Raw genomic sequence first — 24,050 nt, forward strand, 5'->3', positions numbered from 1 at the left:
TCCTTTATATGGCCGCTGTAGTAGATGTCACAAGGACCCACCTTCTTCCGTCCTTGTCCCGTCCATCGCACTTCTTGGATGGCGGTGATGTCAGCCTTGAGTCGTATGAGGACATCAACCAGCTGGGCAGAGGCACCTTCCCAATTAAGGGTCCGGACATTCCAGGTGCATGCCCTTATATCATTATCCTTAAAACGTTTGCAGGGGTCGTCATCAAAAGGGGGGTGTCTCATCCGAGGCTTTCGTAGATTTTTCATTGGAGGGTGTTTTTATGTGGTGGGTCCCAAACCCTACGCACAACCGCATAAGCGGGCTTCGCCTTCTCACTTTAGCTCGCCTTCAAACGGATGTCTGTTGGCTACCCAGAGGATACTTGGTCTAAAACCGGAAGTCGTGAGCTGCTTGAACCATGTGGAGAAGAATCGTTTCTGGCCACTCCCAAGTGAGTGACAATCAAAAACTTTCCTCACTTGCGTGAACTTCTACACATGATCCCATCCTCCAAGTCTAAGTAGTGTGATTAAATTAGCATGTACATCTCCAAACGCGCTCCAAATTGAGCAATTTAATGAACTATTTAGCTGATTAGTCTTTTATTTTATTGCCAACCAAAAATGGAATAATTCGAGCTAAAATTATGGCCCATTCAATTCAAATATTTTATAAAGATGTCAGATGCTTTTAGGTGTAGCTTAACACTCAAACACGGTGAGCCAATTGCATTGGCTAATTTCTCTTTTTGAACAAGATATAATCAATTCACATGAGGTGCAATCAATTTATGATGGTAAAATTTTATTTGTTTTACTAAGTAGAGGAGGCGAAACTCTATAGATGAAAAATGTTATAAACCAAAGGCTCTAATTTTTTGTTGCCATACTAAATTCTTATTGATTTGTGTTTATAATCGGCATTACTGCAAGCGACAATTCATTTTTTTCTTTAAAAGTATAGAAATAACAGATTTTTTAACGAGTACAGAATTCGTTACTAATGACCAATTAATGAAGTGGTAGGTAAAGTTTTCCTTTATTCCATGTGCAAACGATTGTGTAATAAATGAGAGTGAATAAATAAACAATAATATGTATTAAATAATGAGGTATGAAGACAAACAATAACAAGTAAGGAAATGCTAAGTTCAGGTGCAACCGAACATTTTATACTCTCGCAATTTATTGAAGAAATTGTATTAAGATAACACACAAATTTACCCATAAATTCGGCATAAAGTTTTATAGAATAACGAAAATCGTCATATATAGATATGAGGACTGCTGTAATTCCTGAACCGATTTCATTCCCTTTCACCAGCAAGGTACACTATATCCAAGACTATATGCTCACTTAATTTTGCTAAGATATCTCACATATTAACCAATACATATATGCGGAATAAAGCCCACCGTATTTTTGAAAAACCTATAATTAGGTATATACGAGCCAGGGGAAGTAATGAAGTGAAGTCAGAGATGATATGCCGTATTTGTGTAAAGTTTTATTCCGCTATCTACATTGCTTCCTTATGTATACATTATAAATTGAAGGAACAAGATGGAATAGAAAATTTAGTTATATGGAAAGTGGTAGTGGTTGTGAACCGATTTCGCCCATTTTATCCGTGTTATCAGGGTGTCAAGAAAATATTATATGCCGAATTTCATTGAAATCGGTCGAGTAGTTTCTGAGATATGGTTTTTGACCCATAAGTGGGCGCACCATGTCCATTTTTCACTTCGTAAAAAAATCTGAGTGCAGCTTCCTTCTGGCATTTCTTCTGTAAAATTTTGAGTTCCTGATGTTTTTCGTTAGTGAGTTAACACACTTTTAGTAATTTTCAACCTAACATTTGTATGGGAGGTGGGCGTAGTTATTATCCGATTTCAACTATTTCCATAGTGTGTGGTGGGTACGTAAGGGAACCGACTACAGAAAGTTTGGTTTGTTTAGCATCATTGGTTTGCGAGATATGTATATACAAATAACCGATTTTGGGCGGGGCCACGCCCACTCCCCCAATAAAATATGCCCCTTCCTACTGTGATCCTTTATTTCATATTTTACTTTTATAACTTTATTTATGGCTTAGTTATGACACTTTAAAAGTTTGTGGTTTTGGCAATGGTCCGATTTTGCCCATCTTCGAAAGCAACCTCCTCAGTGTGCCAAGGGATGCATGTTCCAAGTTTCGTTAAGATATCTAAATTTTTACTCAAGTTATCCGTTGCACGGACAGACAGACATCCGAATTCGAACTCGTATCGTCATCCTGCTCATTTTGATATATATAACCCTATATCTAACTCGTTTAGTTTTTCACCGTTATGTGAACAAAACTATAATACTCTCTTAGCAACTTTTGTTGCGATAGTACAAAAACAGCAAAAATTTCTACATCAATTTCAATTATTTTAAAGAGATTTATTACGTTTTTAACCGTATGATTTTATTTAGATCCATGTTTTTAATTTAACTGTACAAAATACTTATCAAAACTGAAAATAAAATGTGTTTTTGTGAATGAAAAGTGAAATTTCATTTCGATTTCAGTTCAAAGTGCGACCGAAAAGTTCGCAAGCTACGCCATACAATTTCTGGCTTAACTCGCCTGTTTAAGAAACAATAGAGAGACTTTCGTATTGACTTTTCTGGGCCTGAACAACTACTACTGTTCTGAGATGTATCAGGGCTTTAATGATAAACAGTAATGACTTTACAAAAATGGTCCTCAATTTTCGCAATCCAAACTTTTACAAAAAGTTTTCGACATTTGGGGCAGTATGTAGCACTCTAAATTATTAACCCAAAACTAACAATAGACTGAAGACTTGGTCTTAGGTCAAGTTTTTATCAGAGGACCATGTATCTGTTCTTGATACTCCGAATATTTCTCTTAGTACGGACAATTGCTTTCGTTTTAGCACGAACTGGTAATCAAACAGTTGGACAGTCGGCCAGCAAGTATAAGCCAGCCCCGTGGCATTATACACAAGTCAGTAATTAGGTATATCGAAGCAAACAATGCAAAGAAAACAAATTATTCGCACGCGAAACACTTTCCCTGCAACATTGAAGCTCACCATATTTAAAGCTCAAAGTGTTGGTGAAACCTTTTTTCTCCGCACCGCTACTCTGCATTTCGTTTCGCTTCTCATCTGTCAGCAAGCACCGCACGGTAGTATTCCTGCAGACAGTTGTGATCGGGTGGCTGGCAATGATGCGCCCAGGACTTGAGGCGCATAAAGAACTCTTTTATCTGCATGTCGCGTTTGCGTTGTGCTTGTATATTCCACCATTGTGCTGAATATGGTTGTAGCTGCTGTCTTTGGGGCGTTTCTTGCGGGTTTTCACTTGCAATTCCAAACGATCAGCGGTGCTGGCCTACACCGCACTTAAATCATACTCATACGGTAATTTTGGATTGCCGCAGCGCTAACTTTCATGTTCTTAACGTCTGCCAACTTGCCTCTAAGCTCGAAGGCGTGCGACTGCTTGATGCCAGCATAGTTGTGGTTATGGTTATTTAGATCCATGCTGGAGAGTCGCTTGGTATTATCGGTGCTGGTGCCCCTCCAGTGTAGGCATTTGTGGCAATGTTGTCGCCATATAACCCAAAGCTGCCTGCATCCTTTTTGGGTCGCACCGCCTGGCAGTGTCTGCGGGTATGCAACGGCATGGAGCTGTGGTAAGTGCATCGTGGTGGTGCCAGCTGTTTTGGAATCGCTGCCGTAGTTGTCTCGTGGTTAGTGAACATTGAACCGAGCCATGGATGCCACAGTGGCGAGAGCGATGGTGACAAAGATAAAACAGATGCACCGCAATAAATTGCGAGCATGGCAAGGGGCACGGAAAGCATGATTCTCATGCTGTTTGGCGATTGTTGACTCCCTCTTATAAGCGCGCACACAAGGAAAAGCAATTGTCGGCTACTTTGCGTTCTTGATTGAGGTGGCCACAATTTGTTTCCTCCCTATCACCGTTTGTGACCGGTTATTCTTTTTCGCAGACCACCAACGTGTACGACGTGGTGGTTCTAAGCGTTTTTGCAAGAAACTGAAAGTAGCTGAACTTCTTCAAGTTGCTTTTATATCAGCATCAGCAAGAGATGCACCAGCGTCAATTTGGATGTCTATGGCATATTTACCAAGAAGCCAACAGTAGCCCACCCAGGCATGGTTGCGTTCTATGGACTTGTTTGTTTGCAAGTTGGATCATCGGGCGGGAGCTTTGCCGTTCACTGGCGAGCAGAGAGCAGCTTCGGGTATGTTCGAGTGTGTTCAATCACACTAGCTTAAATTCGGTAAGAGTGTGTCGTAACACTCTTCAAACACGTGTTCGATCGAGTTTAGAACCCGAAGCGAAAATAACGCAAACGAACAATCAAGACGGTCCTATCTTCGAGTGCAAGCAGCAAACTCGGATTTTATGTATATTATATTTTCGGGTGTTTCGTGCACGTGTTGATTGTGATCGACACACTCGAGTGGCACTCGAAGACCAAAAAATAATAGATAAACATACGTACACACATATGTATGTATGTTGGCGTCGGGATGACGCGTTCTGTCTTAGCTTTTTTGGTTGAATAATTTGAATATTAGACGTACATAGTACATATTATAAAAGAATAATTCAATTTAAGAATAGAATTCACTCAAAACTTATTTTATTTATTAATTCATAAATCATAAATAAAAAACATTTCATTGCACTTAAATATTTTAATTTTTTTAAATCACAAATTTCAGGTGTAGACCAGATAAGGTGTTTGTGCCATTGGAAATGTTCTCACAACCCGAATTTTCTATCGTTGTCATTATGAATTATAAAAAGTAAACAAAACAAACAAAACCAATAATCGTTGACAATCACTACGCAATAATAGCATGACTGCCAATTACATACATACATATTCTGAAATTTTGTGCACACTCGTGTGTGACTCGATCACATTCAATACGATCGGGTTAGAGTGCCAGCTCGTTCACAAACGAGTGTCAACTCGGCACTCTGTTAAAACAAGCATATATGCTTGTGTTTCGAGTGTCGCGAAAGGCTCGTTCGTTTTGAACATGTCTCCAAGCGATCAATACGTGTATTCATACCGAAAAGTTTAATCAAACAAAATCAGAGTGGACATTCGAGTGTGCACGAAAATGATATATTCGTTGCAGCTCTCTGCTGGCGAGTCATCGAGTTGTGATGAGCGCGTGCTATCATATTTTCTGTTATTGCGAATATTGACAATAAAACATTTTAAGCTCTGAAATATCTTGAGGAAATCGAAATTAAGCTAATCGAAATCGAAATTAGCTATTGCATTTGCAATTATTCATCATTTATTATTGTAATTATTATTCATTCGTTTTAGTAAAATCGTATTTGATAATTTCACATTTTGGTTTTCTATTCTTAAAGTAATTCCTATATACTTAGACACAATATTTAGCAAGTCCGAAAACTGATATATTATAAGATAAGCATAAAGTCAACCTACGGATCTTAAATCACTATTTTTCCATATAGGGACTATGGTAATTCATAGGAGGTTTTCAATCTTTGTCGTCTCGAAATTATAGAATGATATTTAATATATGGGATACTTATGGGAAATTATTATGTTTCAACACCAAGTCACACCACAATCAGCAAAATATGCCCACATAATTTCTTTAAAATTTCTTACAAATTAATAGATATGAAGATCAGATCGTATCGGAACTTCTAATATTCAGTACCAGCCGATTTTCCAGCCCTTAAAAGCAATATTTGCGTTGAGGAATTTTATGTAACAAGGAAATTTGGGGTGATTGTATTACCTCATAAAGAAGAACATAAGAGAATGTTGCATATGTGCTGCGTCTGGTCCAAAGTGGGCGTTATCACACCTATTATTAAATGTTTATACCAATTCACATGCAAACCTGTACCCTTACCGTTAATACTCTTGTCTAATAATTTTTTGATTAGATATTTACCAAACTATTAATAGTTTTGAATATTAACATTACTTGTGGATGCCTCAGATATGAAGGTACTCAGCACAAGACTTAAGCTATTATATTCAGTATATCATTTAGCTATAATGTTCGGTAATGGACGTAATTATAGAATATTGAAAAAGTAAAAAATGTAATTTTCCAAATTCATTTTTCAAGACTGATTTAAAATGTTGCCGAAATTAGAAAAATGTATATAAAAATATTCTCGCTTCATAGAGACTAAGCGTTCATCACATTCGTGGAATTCGAATACAAATTGTATCCATCATCCATGTTGATTGGTAGACACTTAAAGCAGCGGCATATCAAACACAGTGTACAACGCTACCATATAAAATTACTCAATAAAGTCACAATCGCTTGTACCTCATAAATTTGTCACGTCCTGACATAAGACAAATGATACGCTGAATTCAACAGAACAGCGTCGCACAGATAAGTAAAGCACAAATAGTATATAATGTAAATAAGAGCGGTACCGTCAGTCCATCAAATTACGATAAACCCAATAGCAAACTTCGCCAAATTATTTGACATACAAAAACATTTGCACACAATAAACTCATAGCGACTGGGGGACTAAAGTGTGAGTTGCTAGTTACGAGTTACATTCTTTCCACGAGTTCCTTCTTTGTTGCTTCAGTTCTTTTTGTACGCCGCTTTGTACTGTCTTGCGCAATAATTTATTACCTTCTAATATACGATCTGAAATGCATGAAAAAGGTAAAAACGGATGACATGCCTTGACATGCTATCTCTTGTAGTGAGTGAAAAAGGAAAACTGTGATTTGCCAGCGCTACAATGAGTAAAACAGAAGCTGGAACTTGCAGCAAAGAGGCAAAACCCGTGGGCATGTTTTAACCAATTTATTAGTCCTGGAACCTACACCGATGCGTTAAAACCGCGGTCCACGAATGCTAGCGAAATTCAATGTGAACCGGCGATGCGCTTGCGTATATCATTCTTATTTGATTGTTTCGTTTTTTTTTCGTTTCTAATCCAGCTTATAAATTGTAGCAATGCCATTTGCCACATAGTAAAACCAAGACGCCAACGATGAATATACCCGGCTATCTCAGACGCGACGTTATAATTTATTTCTTTTCAATTTTTGCTATATTGACATTATTATAAATTGATTGGCATGCCGAGGGCTGCTAGTGGACGGGATTTCCTACGCCAATTTGCCTACACAGATACTATCCAAACAGGAATTGTTTTTTCTAGAATTGGCGTTTGTAAGCGAGTATATAGTGTCTAGATTAAGATGGCAATAAATTAACGCTGAAAATTGAAATAAAAGTAAGTAAAAAAGTAATTGAGTAGGCGAAGATGAAACAGGATTTCAAGTAAAATAATAATAGAAGCTCTTTCTATTTTCTAGTGAAATGTGGAAATAACAATATTTTACAGCTAATATATTTTATTTTTATTTTATTATCTGATTATTTCAATACGAAAATAAAAATAAGCTAATTTTATTTGTTCTTGCAGCACGAAATCAACGAAGTATTCGAGGAACGTCGCGTTCGACAACGCGCCCAACAAATGCAAGCGAGCGACCGACATGCCGTACAACTTGATACAACCGTATCTAATGATGCCGCAGTTATTAATATTTGCCAAAGTAGTGATAACAGATTATCCCAATGCGATGTTGTTGACGCTCCATATGACAAGTATAGACAATGACAGCCGATTTTCAGTGGCTCCCACTACAGACGACTCGGCTTGTCTTCGCACACAACAGAACTTAAAGCTTATTACCACCACCTCTAAGTCTCAACGGCCAGACTTCGGATGACAAGCAGGACGAAGACAACTCTAACTCTGAACCTGTTTGTAGCAACGAATAAGACGCCACCACAGCCAGCACACAGGAGGATGTGAATGTTTGGGCTAATAAATTTCTAAGTGATTTGGATAATTTAATACCTTCCTCACCTCAATTGCTTTATGTCGCTGCTACGGCAGCCTTACAGAGCCGTTATGGCTGAACGTGCCACGTGAGAACTGTGTAGCCAACGGACTCGTGCTACTGCGGCCCGAGAAACAAGTAAGTACAGATATCAATGACTGAATCTGTTTTCGATTACGACAGTTTTATATGTACTTTTCAAAAAGAAAGACTGTCGCACACCTGTATGTAAATCCATCTCAACCTTTTTATGCTATCGCAACATTTTGTAAGTATGAGTATAACAGTTTTATTTTTAAGTTCTAAATTGAACGAGTTACATTTAACAATTAAGTCTACTTAAGACATCAGTCCCTATGTATAATTTTTTACCGAAAATATCGGTAAATCTCTCCGAAATTTTACAGAAATTCTGGGGGAATCTTTTTCTTCTAATAATGTGCCTCAGTGCTAAAACCGGGTAATTACTTCCCTCATCTCTCATATACCTAATATATCGATTAATATGTGAGATAACTCAGCAAAATTAAATGAGAGTTCAATCTCTTATACATATATTCTTTAGTATATATTTTTTAACTAAAATCTATTTCACCTATTACACCAGCATCTGATTCGTTGGTCATTTACAATATTTACAAGCACATTTTAAGTCGATCTGATAGTTATCGAATGCAGGTGAGCGCCTTCAACGCTAACCTTTTGTGCTGTTAACTTGTTGTAAACATATGTTTGTACACACGTTCGCGACAGTGTGGCGCAAGCAGACGAGACGTATCGGTGTAAGTAGCCGCAACTGTCAACCGTGGAATTGCTAAGTAGCAGCCTCACAATTCGGGGCTTATGCCTCCGTAGACATAAGTTGCATGCAGCAACACAATGTATCGGCACAAAGGCACGTCACGGCCTCTTAGTGGCGTAGCAGCAGAACGGCAGACTGCCTTGCCGCGGCGAGTAAGTCAAGCAGCGCAATCTTTAGTTGACCTGCCGCACATTTAAGCAACATCACCGTGATACGAATTAAAAATTTATGGTAATTTTGCGATCGGTTTCATAAATTCAAGCACCTTTTGCACGCGGACTCAAGTAGGCGACCGCGGGGAAGAGCGCACCGGTCGCAAGCAGAAACCACGAAAAGCGTTTTAACAATTGGCAAAATAAGAAGTAATGCAAGCAAAAGAAAAATCTGAAGGTAGCTGAAATCGAAAACAATCGCGCTGCGATGGCACTGTTTGGGCTTGCTTATATTCCATGTAGGTATGTGTGCTAGGTGGTCTGTTGATTTTGGTCACAAACAACACCAATAATGGATTGCTGCCAATTACAAGGTGCCCACGACACGCTGAGCATAGCGGGTGTACCACATCCACTATGTTATTGCAACAACCGCTTGCTGCTATTGATTATTGCTTGTCGCATGCGCTTGTTTATTATTTGCAATTTTATGGCACATTTTTCTTGCAGAGCGCTCTTTATCACAATTTTGCGATTCGGTTTTGTATACCAAATATCTGGTGCAAAATGGGAACAGAGCCTGCCTCTCCAACAAGACACTTTGGCTCACATGTGAATATGCACACACAAGCTAAAATTTAAATTATGCAATATTATATTTTTATTATGTTCATAGCTATTTCGGCTGATTTATGAGTTTTATTCGATTTTGCTATTGAAATTGTTTTGGTCGCAACATTTTCTCTAGCGTGTAAGTATATGTGGTATATTTACTGTGTCTTTAGGTGGATATTTAATTTAAGGATTGTGTACTATAGTTTGACTTTTTTACATTTGCCATTGTGTTCCCAAATGACCACATGGGTCGCATACTGGGCGAGTAGGATTATTTGCCTCGGTAGCCGGACTCGTTCGTGGCTAATATTATTTTAATTCAACTTGAGAATGTTTTCTTACTCACTGTGAAATATTTGAAAATAAAAAAACAAATTTCAGTTAAATCATATTATCCTTTGGCGCTCAAATTATTTGCCACCATTTTTGCCAGATAAGTTTGTATGTTTTACTCACTCATTCATTGATTATATCCCAACTAGACCTAGACATTGGATTAGTCCTTCCATTCTCAGCTGACCAGTTTTTTTTTAACTTAGGGGGATAGAAGATACTCTGTTCAACCGCCTGTACACTTGTACAAAAATCAAATCAACAGGACAGATTTTATGTTTTATACTCCTGTTAACAAATAAACAAAATATTTTAAAAATATTTATTTTTGTATAAATATTTCACAGTTTTATTTTAAACTTAATTATTAATTAACAATAATTCAAATTAATTGTATTTATTAGGAAAATTCACAGAACTCTATAGTATTTTAAGAAAAAAAATATAAATAAAAAAAATGTGTTACAATGTGTGCCAATGTGTTACACACAAGTTTAGGAGGAAGCCAACTGCAGAAAGGGAACCTCAGACAATATAAATTCAAATTCCAGCATGTATAGGACATATGCGAGACCTGTCTGCGGAACAAGTACATCCGAAAACACATTTTATCTATAAACGAATTCGCCCGCTCCTGCAGTCGCTCCAACAGTCTCCTAAACCCGCCACCAACCAGAAGTGACATTAATTTATCCATTAATAAACAAATGCGCCTCTTTTCGACTGCAATGTAAATTACAAAGTAGGAATTATGCTTAAACTACCGAAATGTGTAAACAAAGGCAAATGTCACTCAATGGGCGTGCGATAAACCGATGATAAACTCGAACGCAGTCTAGCACCATTTCCATTTCCATACAAATATACATACCTTCATAAGTGAAATAAACTCGGATTGAAATGTAGCGATTATGCAGCTGCGCAGTTCCCATTATTGCTGTTTCCTCCTGAAAAGTCAAACACAAGCAAACTAAAGTCCACAAAAAACTCTCATATTTAACCACTTGGAAACTTAAACATTGAACTGGATCGCATATAAACTTCACCAGAGGACAGAGTGAGTCTCAAAATTCATTCCATTGCGTTACTTAAATTCACATTTGAAACAAAGGGAATTGTGCAAGAAATTTTATGTTGTTTTGCTTAATTCATAAACGATCGTTAAATGATTCAAATATCAATAATTCAGTTACTATTGTGTATCAATAAATCATTTTACATTTATACAATAAAATTTAACTGTGAAATAAAAACGATTTTTGTATCGATGGTAACTATTAGTTTACTTACAGGTAAATGTTAACGATTTTCTTGTAGAAACAATTTGCTAAATTATTCAATAAGAAGTGCTCGCAATCATACTCCAAAACTCGCAAATTGATAACATAGGGGGGATAATACATAATACACCAAAAATTGTGATGCTAATTTTTGTGTATAGTATCCTACCGGCTAGTAGCCATATAATAACGTATACATTTTAAACTGCGATAGTCAGACTCGTTTCAAACTATGGCCTTTAAGTAACAGCAATAGAAGGTCCAAGGGCTCTAGTCAGAGGTAGCACATTCCGTTGCAATCCGGGAAAAGGTTTCTCTTGTCACGCCATGGCAAATGCACTGAAATTGATAACATACGTCGAGAAACTTTTACCAGTTTGCGCATGTCTTCACACATTTAATTGATTTATGAAACCAGTGTGCATAAATCAAGTCAACGTGCTATAGACAGTTTATTAAGATTTCACTTTACCAAACGAATAATTGAAAAACTGTGTCAGCGTCAACGTAGATGCCTAGCCGATCATATGAGATAAAGAAATGCCCAACCGACGCATCATGCTGTCAACCGCCTTTATTTGACCGTTATATCCACAATGCGAGTGCATTAGTTGCATGAGTGACAATAAATAAATACACACACTCGTTCATTGCTGCAGAGGCATGTTCATGATTTTGCAGAATGAAATTGAAACGTTAAAAATTGGGTCAGTAATTTCCCGAAGTATGTCCAAAGCACAAATGAACAGAGAAAAGTAAAGAAACAAGAGCCACAATCAGCGGTCACGCAAATACACGGAAACTTTTGTACGAGAAAAAATGCCAAATTCACATATCCTACAAACACAGAAAGGATTGCCGCGATATGCGCTTGTATGCATATTTCAATGGTCCACAACGACAACGCAATGCAACAACGCAGCAAGCTACTCAAAAGGGAAGAAAAAGAGAGTAGGTTAAGGAAGCTTTGCAGCTAAGAATGCCTATGCTCCAATTTGCCATCGTCAAGAACGTGTTCTGATTTTTGGGGGGCTTAGTCTTTCACGTCATGTACGTAAATGTCGGCATTCTTTTTTATGTTTTAATTTTGATGCGTTGCGAAAGTGATTCTACCAGCTGCTCCAAACACAGCACAACAATGCCAAAGCCGCCAGTTGTGCAGCGCGGCACGTTTGCTGTCCTGCTGACCATGCGCTGGGACTGCCCTTTTATTGTTGCTGCCGGTTAAATGATGAATTGCCACTCAATGCTCCAACAGGCGAGGCGAATGTGCGTTTCTTATCATCTCTGTATTTTCTTTTTAATTTCTTTGCAGCGATGGATGCGCATTGCTCTTGTTCTTTTACTTTTATTGACTTTTATGCGTTTGCATGGCTTGAAGAACCCAAAACCTTTTCAAAGTAGGCTAAGAGTCGAACGTGCGTTTTTATTTCACGGCAGACTCTGCCGCGTCGTAAACACTTGAGGGCAAAGACGGTGCGTTAAACGGTAGGCTTGTCAGCAGTTTAAGTGTTTTGATTTGATAATTACGTGTATTATCATTGCGCAGCGTAACCACTACGTTGTAGAGGACTGAAATGCCGAGCCTCGCCAGCTGTTTGACATCGCATGCGGAGCGCGAGAGTTGTTCTTGCAAACTTTTTTTGCAAAGCCATTCCAGTAATGGACTTTCGTTAGGTCAGCATAATTTGTTTATAAGGGCGCATATGAGCGTGGCACGGACATGTGTGGCAAATAAAAACGTTGATTTGTTTATCTCGTTTGCTTTTGTTTACTCATTTGTGAATGCAGCACAGACTGTGATTTATTTATGGTTGTCAGCTTTATTTGCATATGCCCGTTAAAAGGCGATTGGGTGGTGCTAATTGTGTTATTACACCAAATCCGTTGAATCCCATGGGAAGGTTGTTTTCATTTTCTTATTTAATTATTTAGTAAAATTTAGTCATTTACTCATTCGAAGAACGGTTTTGGTATGCAACACATGTGTGTCACCAATTTGGGTCAATCAACTGTTCTTAATCAATTGACTTTATAAGCAAGTGGATTGATGAACACTGATGAAAAAATATAAAAATAAAACAAATTTAAATAAATAAATAAAATAATTTGTTCCATATAAAAAATAAGCCGATACCACAACATTGTAAAATCATCACTTGCCTTTCTTTCGCCCATTCAACAGCATTGGTTTACGTTTACAACCTTTTAGGTGGTATACAACATGCTCATTAATGTCGCCGATCTAAGCAACATATATGTATACTGAGCGTTCAATGTGTGTATTGAGTATTTGTGTGTAGATATGCAACTTTTTTGTAACAACAACATCTTATGTACTGAAATCCCGTAACTACAACATGTTTTACTTATTATATTATGTTTAAGCATTTTTTGTGTTTTTCTCTTAAATTTTTTATTGATTTATTTATTTGATTAAATGACCTAACCTTCCCGTGAGCTCCCGTTCAAGAACGTAGATTTAATACACATATAGAGTTTTATAGATTTCGAAAATTTAACTGTACTTTAATTTATAAAGATAAACTCAGCCGAACTAGTGCAAAAAATCAGTTATGGAATTGGTAACATTCTATACACTAAACCGTTGATAGCTACTGATTATATGGTCCAGTGCGGTTATACATAGCTCAAACGATATATGTACTATAATGTACTCAATTGACTCCAATTTTAGGATTTTTTTTGACAAAACTATTTGAGGTAGGATTTCTTTACATTTATTGCTAATATAATATATATCTTAAGCTTTATAAATATTAATAAAAATAGTTTTTAGCTACAAAAGGCAGAGATATATGCATTGAAGTGGATCAATTTTTCTGGAGCACTCCTTGATCGTGTACATGATTGTTGTTTGAAACAAGTAAAATAATATTTTTCTTAAAAAGTGATAAATTTTGACAGAGTGACATTGCCATTTCTTAAAAAGCAAATTTTTACGCAATTGAAAATTGATTTTATACTTTAGGCTAAAAATATCGTATAAAAAATTGGATAATAACATTGTTTTCGGAGACTTCTCAAATTACTCATTACCATGATTCAATTATAAAAGGTTTGGTAAGTAGTGACAGCTTAGATTTGACACTGCGTTACAAATGGTTGTATTTGCGAAGGAAAGAAAAACGGGAAAAAATAGTCGCTTTTTTGGTGAACGTAGTTAAAAATATATTTTAAGTAGTGTAAAATATACTACTATTCTAGATCCAAATTAATAAGTGGCATGAAAATATGTCCGATTTTCTACAAATAATGGTTTAAATTTTTATTTTTTGTATAGGTAAGTCACGTCCAGTCCAGAGAGTTAATATCTATAATATTAAGTTATAGAGAATGTATGAATGTGATTGGCGTTCAACCGTTTAGCCGGTTATAGCCGAATCGATGAGAGCGCGCCACTCCTCTCTTTCCTTCGCAGTTCGGCGCCAGTTGGAGATTCCAAGTGTAACAAGGTCGCTCTCCACCTGGTCCATCCAACGGAGTGGAGGCCTTCCTCTTCCTCGGCAGAAGTTGACCTACACATTATGCTTTCGCTTCAATTGAAGTGCTAGGCAGATTCTAACAATGGATAAATAACGTTGATTGATTACGTAATCTTTCATCGAGAGGGATACAAAAAGTGCCAGAGTTGAGGATATAGTCCCAATTGCCTTCTGTGAAATAAACAATTGTGAAAACAAAGAACCACGATTGGAATGTTAGTAGTTAAATAGCAAACATTAAGGTTGACTTGGGCCTATTTAACTATATTAGTTATCTCCTACAAACACTATTTTCAAACACGTTCTTGCTATAATATGCCCTTTTAACTTTCTTATAATTGCATTCATCAGTTTTCTGCCGTCTATTTGAAATTAACTCGCTGTCACATTGGTCTTTGTCACAGTCCATCCTGTACCAACGACTGAAATTTCTTTAGACTATAGATTAGTTTTTCTGCAATCGTACATGTTTTAAATTCATTAAATCAAATAAAGAGATGAGCGTCTCGATATATCTCATTTTATCAAACAATTTTTCCGTTTGCGCAATGTAAAAATCAAATGTCAATAAAAAAAATTCGAAAACAACAGATAAAAATGAAACAGTATTGCCTACCCCTTGTATTGGTAAATATCTGCTACTAAATAAAAGAATTTGAACAATTTTTTGAAGATATTTCGAAAAAAAAGAATTATTGTTTTGCTAACGCAGAAGGGTTGTCAAAAAAGAGTGAGAAAGCTGCTTACTTATCAAACCTTTATAATTGAATCATGACTCATTTCAATATAGACTTTGAAATTAAGCAAAAACAAAAGAAAAGTATTTTGTTTTTGTTACAGGGTGGCGAAAACCCTAAAGGAATTTGGACTCTTCAAACTGTATTAAGCACTATTTTTAATAAACTATAAAGGCGATTGCCCTCAGCTTATTCAAATTAGCAAAGCTTAACATTTGACCAGCGCTACCTTTTGAATTGTGTCTTCCCTAACATTGTTAAGTCGTTAAAATAACAAAACTCCATGGCAACTGCCAATGCCACGATTGCGGTGACATCTCTTGCAATGAAGCATTGAAAGTGTGGCGAACAATTTTCCCCTAATGAAAAGTACAATACAATAATTGTTATAAAAATGCTAGCACATATACTTATACTCGTAAGTATGTACATATATTGGTTTGTACTAGATGCATCCATAGATTTACTTGTTTATATAAGTATGTATGTGAGGTTGGTAAAGATGAGGTTGGATGATTTATTCGCATAGTAAAGCCGCACTTATGCTCCACTGTCGCCGAGTGTGCCAGAGCGCAGAGGGAGATATTGTAATGAAAAAATGCACGCATATGTTGTTGTTTGGTACGTGATGAGATTCATGTATCAGCTGCTTTAGATGCGACGACAGAGAAGATATTATCTGTGAGTTGCACAAACAAAAAGAAACAACAACAAACACGTAGAATTACCTTGAAACTGAGATCAAGCAGAAGCCAAAGCGAAGGACACACTGAGCTACAACAAAGGATGCTGCAACATGTACAAACGTGGCTGTGCCAGTGTGGCTTTGTGACCTTTTACTGCGGCCTTATTGGTACAAGAGCTTGAGACCACAAGGCATTGCGTATTGGACCCATGCTTAACGTATGTGGATGTTATGGTATGGAAGTTCGGTCAGCTTTTAACCATTGTAAGTTCGTTATGTCAATTGTATTTACATTGCAAGCTACAGGCATCGGAGACATTCATTACAGCTTCAATGATCGACAGGAAAATATACAAAATCAAACAGAATTACAATGATTTATTCATAGGCTATATGATGTGCACTTGGAACATTTCGAACTTTACAAATATCTGCAGCAAATGAGAACTGCATGTAACACTTGCCGTGTGTTACATGCCACAATTGCAGCCATCAACATACATATGAACATACAAGTCTATATAAATGTATTTCATTGTTGAATAAATTGTCGCTTGAGTGGCATCTGGTCGAACCGAACCGTCAAACAATGGCGATTGGGATAACGATAGCGTGTTATCGCCACAAAGTCATGGCATCAACGCTGTGTTGGCAATTTCATTGGTATGCGCATATGTGTGTGTTTCTTTAGTCCTTGCAAGTGTATTGCATTGTTTGGCAGATACTATTGATTTTTATCATGTCTACAGTGCAGAACGGCAATTGCACATCTTGTCAATTGCTATTGCCCAAATATGGTGGTGCAGCAATTATAGATATTGGCAATGGACTCATCTGACTGAATCTCAACAATGTAGCACAACACTGCACTGGTATGGAGTAGTAATATAATGTGAACAGAATGTAGAGCGAGTAGATGCAACGGAAATAAGTTAAATCATTACGGCTACACTGGCGATCGTTTCTTACAGAAACTACATGAATTATTTATACCGAGGTTAAAACGCGTTATTTATTTATTTCTTCTTTTTTTGCTAAATTTTTAATACTATATACCAAAATTAACTTTAAGATTTTAGATTTATTCAATCATTGGTGTAATTTTATATATTTGAACTGTTTCATGTAAAAAATAAGTGTAAATCGAGATAACTAGTGGATTAATTGTCAATTTAATTCCTTCGAGCGATTCATAAAAAAAATATTCAACAAAATTTACAGCACATACATGCAAGATTGTATATCCTCAATTTCGGCTTAATCTTTCAAATGTAGATCAGTAATTCCTTTGTCACACATTGTTCTTTAAAGAAAGGAAGTGTATAGTGAGTGTTTTTGAATTGACTACTCCCAGTTATTCGTAGCTATATTTATATCTCTATCGCTCTGCTCTCCTGTTCTGAACGTCAATTGCAAGTTGCTGCAAGAAAACAAATTCTTATATTCTCAAGCATCTTTTAAATGAATTCACAGAAAATCCAACAAAATGTCAATAGTTGTTTAATATTGTCTCAAGCATATTAAGAATGTGCTGCTGTGGACACATAATATCATAGGACTTACCTAAAATTTTGCGGAAACGACTTATAATTTGCATAAATATGTCGAAAACATAAAAATGGACTCATATGTACAGACAAAAACTTAGGTAATACAGCGGCCCTGCCACTTTAAATTCAAGGTCCTTCAAGAAGTAAGAGAAGATCTTTGCTTACTATTGCACATCGCCACCGAAAACAATTCGACAAGTCATGCGCAGCTTTCATGTCGAACGTTTCAAGACCTGTACTTATATATGAGCATATATTAGCCGTGTCATAAGGCATTGTTCGACTAGATGTAGTTAAAAATTCTTATATTATTAACTGAAAGTGATCGGCCCTGAAACTGTCCTGTTCTAAGCGAACGGACGCTACCAGACAGAATTTAATAAAATTTATTATTTCTCTTTTTGTTGTTTAATTTTTTGTGTTTTTTCCATTCAATAGTATATTCCATTGTAGTCGTTTAACCTCACCTGGAGGTCTGGACGCCTCGATATTGGCTCAAATGACGACTACAACAATAGCTCTAATAGTAATGCTGGCACTACTTGCACCTCAGCCAAGCCGAGTGTTGCCTATATGCGAACTTTATTGGCATAGGCATCATACCACCAGCAACAACCAACTAACGGTCCACAACGGTGGCACCGGCAATCGCAACGGTTATCAACATTTAATTCCACAAACCAGCAACATCATCAGCATTATCATAATCTGACAAATTTACAAAGCAGCAACGATGCAGCGGTAGCAAGTGCACCAACAACAACAGCAACAGCAATGGAAACAAACTCGTCAACAACAACAACGATACTGAAAATTTAAGAAACAACAACGTCGGTAGCATCATCATCAACTGGGTCTGCAAAGGAGTCAACGCCGCCCTTAAATGGTGACAACATTAAACGATTGTGCAGCCACACCGCCCAGAAAACGATGAGGAATCACTTAAAAGCAGGCGACAGCGTCAATTGGAAAACGATATAGACACAATGCTCGGCAACACCGACGCCACAGCACATTGTACGCACAAAAAAAAAGCCCGAGTCAATGCCACCATTATATGGCCAAAATGGGAGCGCATTAATCATGCGCAGATGACAACACCAACATCGGCAATATCTACGGCAAAGCTAGGCAAAACAGGAGTCAATATTGAGGAGTGTTGGCGCCATCAATTAAGATAATAAGTGAGTAACTAGTAAAGAAGAAACAAGTTGAGACTTGTGAACAGTGCAGTTGGTTTTAAATAATGATACTATCACGCTAAAAAAGGTGTGAACCTGTATTTAGAACATAGAGATTTGACTAATTCTAACGATAAATACATACTAAGTTTATATATAAAATAATAAATAGGTACTATCATGATACAAAAAAATCCACTATCGCAAAGTGATCGATACTTGGCAGGTGAGTGGAACATAAAAAAATAAGTTGGTTAAGACCACCACAAGAGCAACAACTCTATTAAGTATTTTATTGTTACAGATATATCAGCAACTAATTGTTATGCAAATGGATATCCAATATAACAATATACTATTTATTGTCGAGATAGTTAATATCGCACAAGCAATTGCTCATAATTACCTTTCGTGGCAATTATAGGGACTACACATACATATCAGGCGTTTGGTGTCGTAGACACGAGAATATAACAAACAATAATATTTAATCAAATCCACTCCAAAACAACAGAACAGAATTTCGACGCACACTATTTTTTACATACATATAATAATTTACACATTTATAATTTTGCCACAATATATGTATAATAGTGGAATAATATATTTCACTTTATTTTAATTATGAAAAAAGATTATAATGGTTTAATTGATGATTAATACAAATGATTTGTATATGAATTTTAATGAATTATTGACTATGAAAAATTAATTATAATACTTTAAGCAAATGATTTGAATAACAATTAAAACGAATTATTGATTATGAAAACCGGCCGCTGCACGTTGTACCCGTCTTACTCACGCTCGTCGTCTTGAACTACTACTGAACGTCGTCTTCCTCTTTTTCGGTGCTGCTAGATCGAACCATTTCCACATAATTTACTTATTTATAAAGCTGCCACAGCTCGAATTGTAGTGTAAGTTCACTTCTATATGTAGTAATACAACACTCTTATACAATAGAATGCTGCCGCTCTAATCTATATTATATGGCTAATCTCATACATGCATGTTTGCAGACTTAACGGTTGGCCTCTTCGCATTTGTTAGATTTGCAAATATTTACTCAACTTACTAACATAAACGAGCGTCGGCTTAAAATGGTAATTACAGTATAACTACAGAGACATTAAAGTGGACACGGCAATACAATATATTATACAATATACATGAGAACTTTTATGTTTGTGAAGAAGTTTAATTATAGCTAGCATTGCATTATTAAATCGAGAACTCAGGGTATCAGTCGAAATATTATAGATTTATCCCAATTTTCTGGTGTTCTCTTAATATTCGTAATAATTAACAAATTTCTCTGTTTATATTATTCACATATGTACATATATACAACAATGAAATTGGGTCACAATATTGCACAACCAGACTAACTAACAAACCGAAAATGTTTTCCGGAAATTACTATAGGTAATGTTAGGGAAATATTTACTATAGGAAATGGGTTAGAAAGCCAAATAAATAAGGTCATAAAGAATCTGAAATGAACTCAGCTCGGAACGAAGTTTTACTTTGCTGAGAGTTTTTGGAATACTCAGCCCTTTTGTAATTCGAAAAGGAGTTCTTGGAAAGATGGGATACAACTCACTGCTTAAATAGCTATAGTTTTAGATATTATTTGCCGGCCATTAACGGGTACAATATATTTACAATGATAAAAGCAAGGTTGCGGTAAGCAATGCCATGAACAAAACGTGCTGTCAACTTTCATTGTTGTCCATGACCTCAAGAATCAGTGTTAAATACATTCCAAATTTGTGACAGGATGAGAGTGTCGTAACCTAATTATACTCTCGCAACATGTTGCACAGATTATTATCGTTTTATTCTAACTTTGTTTCGTATAAGCAGTTTATGATTTTATTTATTTAATTTACAAACAATTTAATTATAATCTATTTCAAGTGAAAATACTTTTAATATTTCCCAGAAATCCAATAAGTTTGTCAAACAATCGAATCCAATTATTACGTATACGCCGTGTGAACTGATCTGAGATGAGCTGGTGTTGGTGTCGACGTTACACATTTTGCTCACATTAAATAATTATAAGCTGCTTTTGACACGCAAGCAATATTCTGTGAATATGATTACCCAGAGACATTCAACGATGTGCTTACAGCTTTGTTTGCAGCTTAGAGTCGAAATAAATAGAAAGCTAAAGGTTGTTAATTAAACCAAAACAATGCATCACAAATATGTATGTTCTTATGAGCTAATACTAAAATGCGCGCACATACTGAAAGTACGCTTGAACAATTACCAATTTATCATTACAGTGACGTCATACATTTAAAGCGACACCTTTTTCGTCCTTGACAATATTAAACACGCCCACGCACCTCCATCCGCCCACAACAACAAAAACTACTGCTTATACAAGCAAGTCACACTGTTTTTGTTTTACCCGCATACTTCATCATTGTGTCCATAGCGCGCGAATTGTATTTATTGAACTCAGGTCAGTTTAAAATTTAAATAACTTATCGAACTTTTTTCCAGTAGTAAACGTTTCAAAAAATATTTCTTAAACGTTTAAAAACGTTTAAGTTGGTAACGTTGACGTCGGGAGCGTAGTTTCGTTATTGCAGTTTTTATGGACTGCAATACAAATAGTGGTTCGCGTCGACGTCGACTGACGTTGATGAATTCGCTCGGCTCTTCGGCTAGGTAGTGCAAACGTTCGGCTGCTCAGCCTCGCTCTACTCGACATTGTTTACATTCACCTATACTGCGCCAACAACAGCAACATTTCCCCAAGTTGCTCGCATATCCAAGTGCTTTCACAAGCTCGTCAAAGCGACAACAGCAAATTCATGTTCACATTGTGGAGCGTCGGGCATTCAGAGCGTTTTTATACTCTCGCAACAAAGTTGCTACGAGAGTATTATAGTTTTGTCCACATTACGGTTGGTTGTAAGTCCTAAAACTAAACGAGTTAGAAGTAGGGTTATATATATCAAAATGATCAGGGTGACGAGAAAAGTTCAAATCCGTCTGTCCGTCTGTCCGTCCGTCCGTGCAAGCTGTAACTTGAGTAAAAATTGAGATATCTTAATGAAACTTGGAACACGTGTTCCTTGGCACCATAAGAAGGTTAAGGGCGGAATCGGACCACTGCCACGCCCACAAAATGGCGAAAACCGAAAACACATAAAGTGCGATAACTAAGCCATAAATAAAGCTATGGAAATAAAATTTGGTATGAAGGATCGCACTATGAAGGGGCATATGTGGATGTAATTTTTTTGGGGAAGTGGGCGTGGCCCCTCCCCCTACTAAGTTTTTTGTACATATCTCGCAAACTACTAAAGGTATATCAAGGAAACTTTCTAGAGTCGTTTCTTTTAGGTACTACCTTGTACAGTCCAAAAATGGATGAAATTGGTTTGTAACCACGCCCACCTCCCATACAAAGGTTATGTTGAAAACTAATAAAAGTGGGTTAACTCAATAACGAAAAACGCCAGAAACACTAAATTTCACACAAGAAATGGCAGATGGAAGCTGCACTCAGATTTTTTTACAAAATGGAAAATGGGCGTGGCATCGCCCACTTATGAGTCAAAATCTCAGGAACTACTCGACCGATTTCAATGAAACTTGGTTTGTAATAGTTTCTTTACATCCCAATGATATGTTGTGAAAATAGGCCAAATCGCTTCACAACCACGCCTACTTCCAGACTTTAAGACGAATTTTAAGACGATCTGAATCGTTTACCTTACAATATATAAAGTAAGCACTAGTAAAGATATCGATGCAGAACTTTGCACAAATACGACGTTTATAGTGTGGCCCCATTCTAAAAATCACCGAAATCGGACCATAGATTGTCAAGACCCCATATATCGAACATGAGGACCTCGGTACTTCTAACCTAATATTAGGGTTTCCAATTTTCAATGGACTTTATACAATATGTGGGTCAAATTGTGTATTATATAATACTAATTAAGTTAAATAAATAAATTGCGAGAGTATAAAATGTTCGGTTACACCCGAACTTAGCCCTTCCTTACTTGTTAAAGCAATGTTTTGGTGGCATTCAAAATTTAACGAGAATTTGTGGCTAGCGCCAAACGACTTTATTGTGAAAATAAATGTGCAAATGAAATAGTGAAATTGACCGCATGCCGATAACGATCCGCAAATATAAATTCTTTCGCAGTTTTTCACAAAAATTCGAAAACTGGCCAAAACGGAAGATAGAGGCATTATGGCGCTAAATGCACTAACGTCAAATCGCAGGATGGGCACATTGTTATTGCCCCGCAAGCATATCTAGCAGATAGTAATTCCAAAGAAAATATCTAGTATTGTAATTATGTATGAACAGATGTGTTGTTTACGGAAAATATTAAACTGAAATGTTGTGTATTTATTTAGGAGAGCAAATTTTGTGATTAAAATATACGTATGATCCGTCAGTTTTCGTAGATTTTTCATTGGTTCTTTCGTTTTTATGTGGTGGGTCCCAAGCCCTACGCACAACCGCATAAGCGGGCTTCGCCTTCTCACTTTAGCTCGCCTTCAAACGGATGTCTGTTGGCTACCCAGAGGATACTTGGTCTAAAACCGGAAGTCGTGAGCTGCTTGAACCATGTGGAGAAGAATCGTTTCTGACCACTCCCAAGTGAATGACAATCAAAAACTTTCCTCACTTGCATGAACTTCTACACATGATCCCATCCCCTCCCCCAAACGAGGTTTCAGACAAGGTGACTCACTATCGTGCGACTTCTTTAACCTGATGCTGGAAAAAATTATAAGAGCTGCAGAGCTAAACAGAGAATGTACAATCTTCTACAAGAGTGTACAGCTCCTGGCGTACGCCGATGATATTGATATCATCGGAAGTAACAACCGCGCTGTTTGTTCTGTTTTTTCCCGCATGGATAAGGAGGCGAAGCGAATGGGTCTGGAGGTGAATGAGGACAAGACAAAAATATCTCCTGTCATCAAGCAAACAGTCGGCGCATTCGCGTCTTGGCTCCTACGTCACTGTTGAAAGTCATAACTTCGAGGTCGTAGATAATTTCGTATACCTGGGAACCAGCATCAACAACACGAACAATGTCAGACTCGAAATCCAGCGCAGAATAACTCTTGCCAACAGGTGCTACTTTGGACTGAGTAGGCAACGGCGAATACCGCAGACGATGGAACGATGAGCTGTACGAGTTATACGACGACATTGACATAGTTCAGCGAATAAAAAGACAGCGGCTACGCTGGCTAGGTCATGTTGTCCGAATGGACGAAAA

The 24,050-nt window shown here is 37.0% G+C and overlaps 1 protein-coding gene across 8 annotated transcripts in view; it reads left to right on the plus strand.

Annotated features, from left to right (window-relative positions):
* LOC105212429 (uncharacterized) overlaps positions 1-24,050 on the plus strand; it is a 442,313-nt gene that overhangs the window by 159,807 nt on the left and 258,456 nt on the right. For all 8 annotated transcript variants that reach the window (XM_054229606.1, XM_054229600.1, XM_054229595.1 and 5 more), the window contains one exon: positions 7,498-8,059. The gene's annotated coding sequence lies outside the window, so the exon portion shown is untranslated. The remainder of the gene's footprint in view (positions 1-7,497; positions 8,060-24,050) is intronic.

This window comes from Zeugodacus cucurbitae, chromosome 2 (assembly GCF_028554725.1).
Source record: "Zeugodacus cucurbitae isolate PBARC_wt_2022May chromosome 2, idZeuCucr1.2, whole genome shotgun sequence".
Taxonomy (NCBI): Eukaryota; Metazoa; Arthropoda; class Insecta; order Diptera; family Tephritidae; genus Zeugodacus; species Zeugodacus cucurbitae.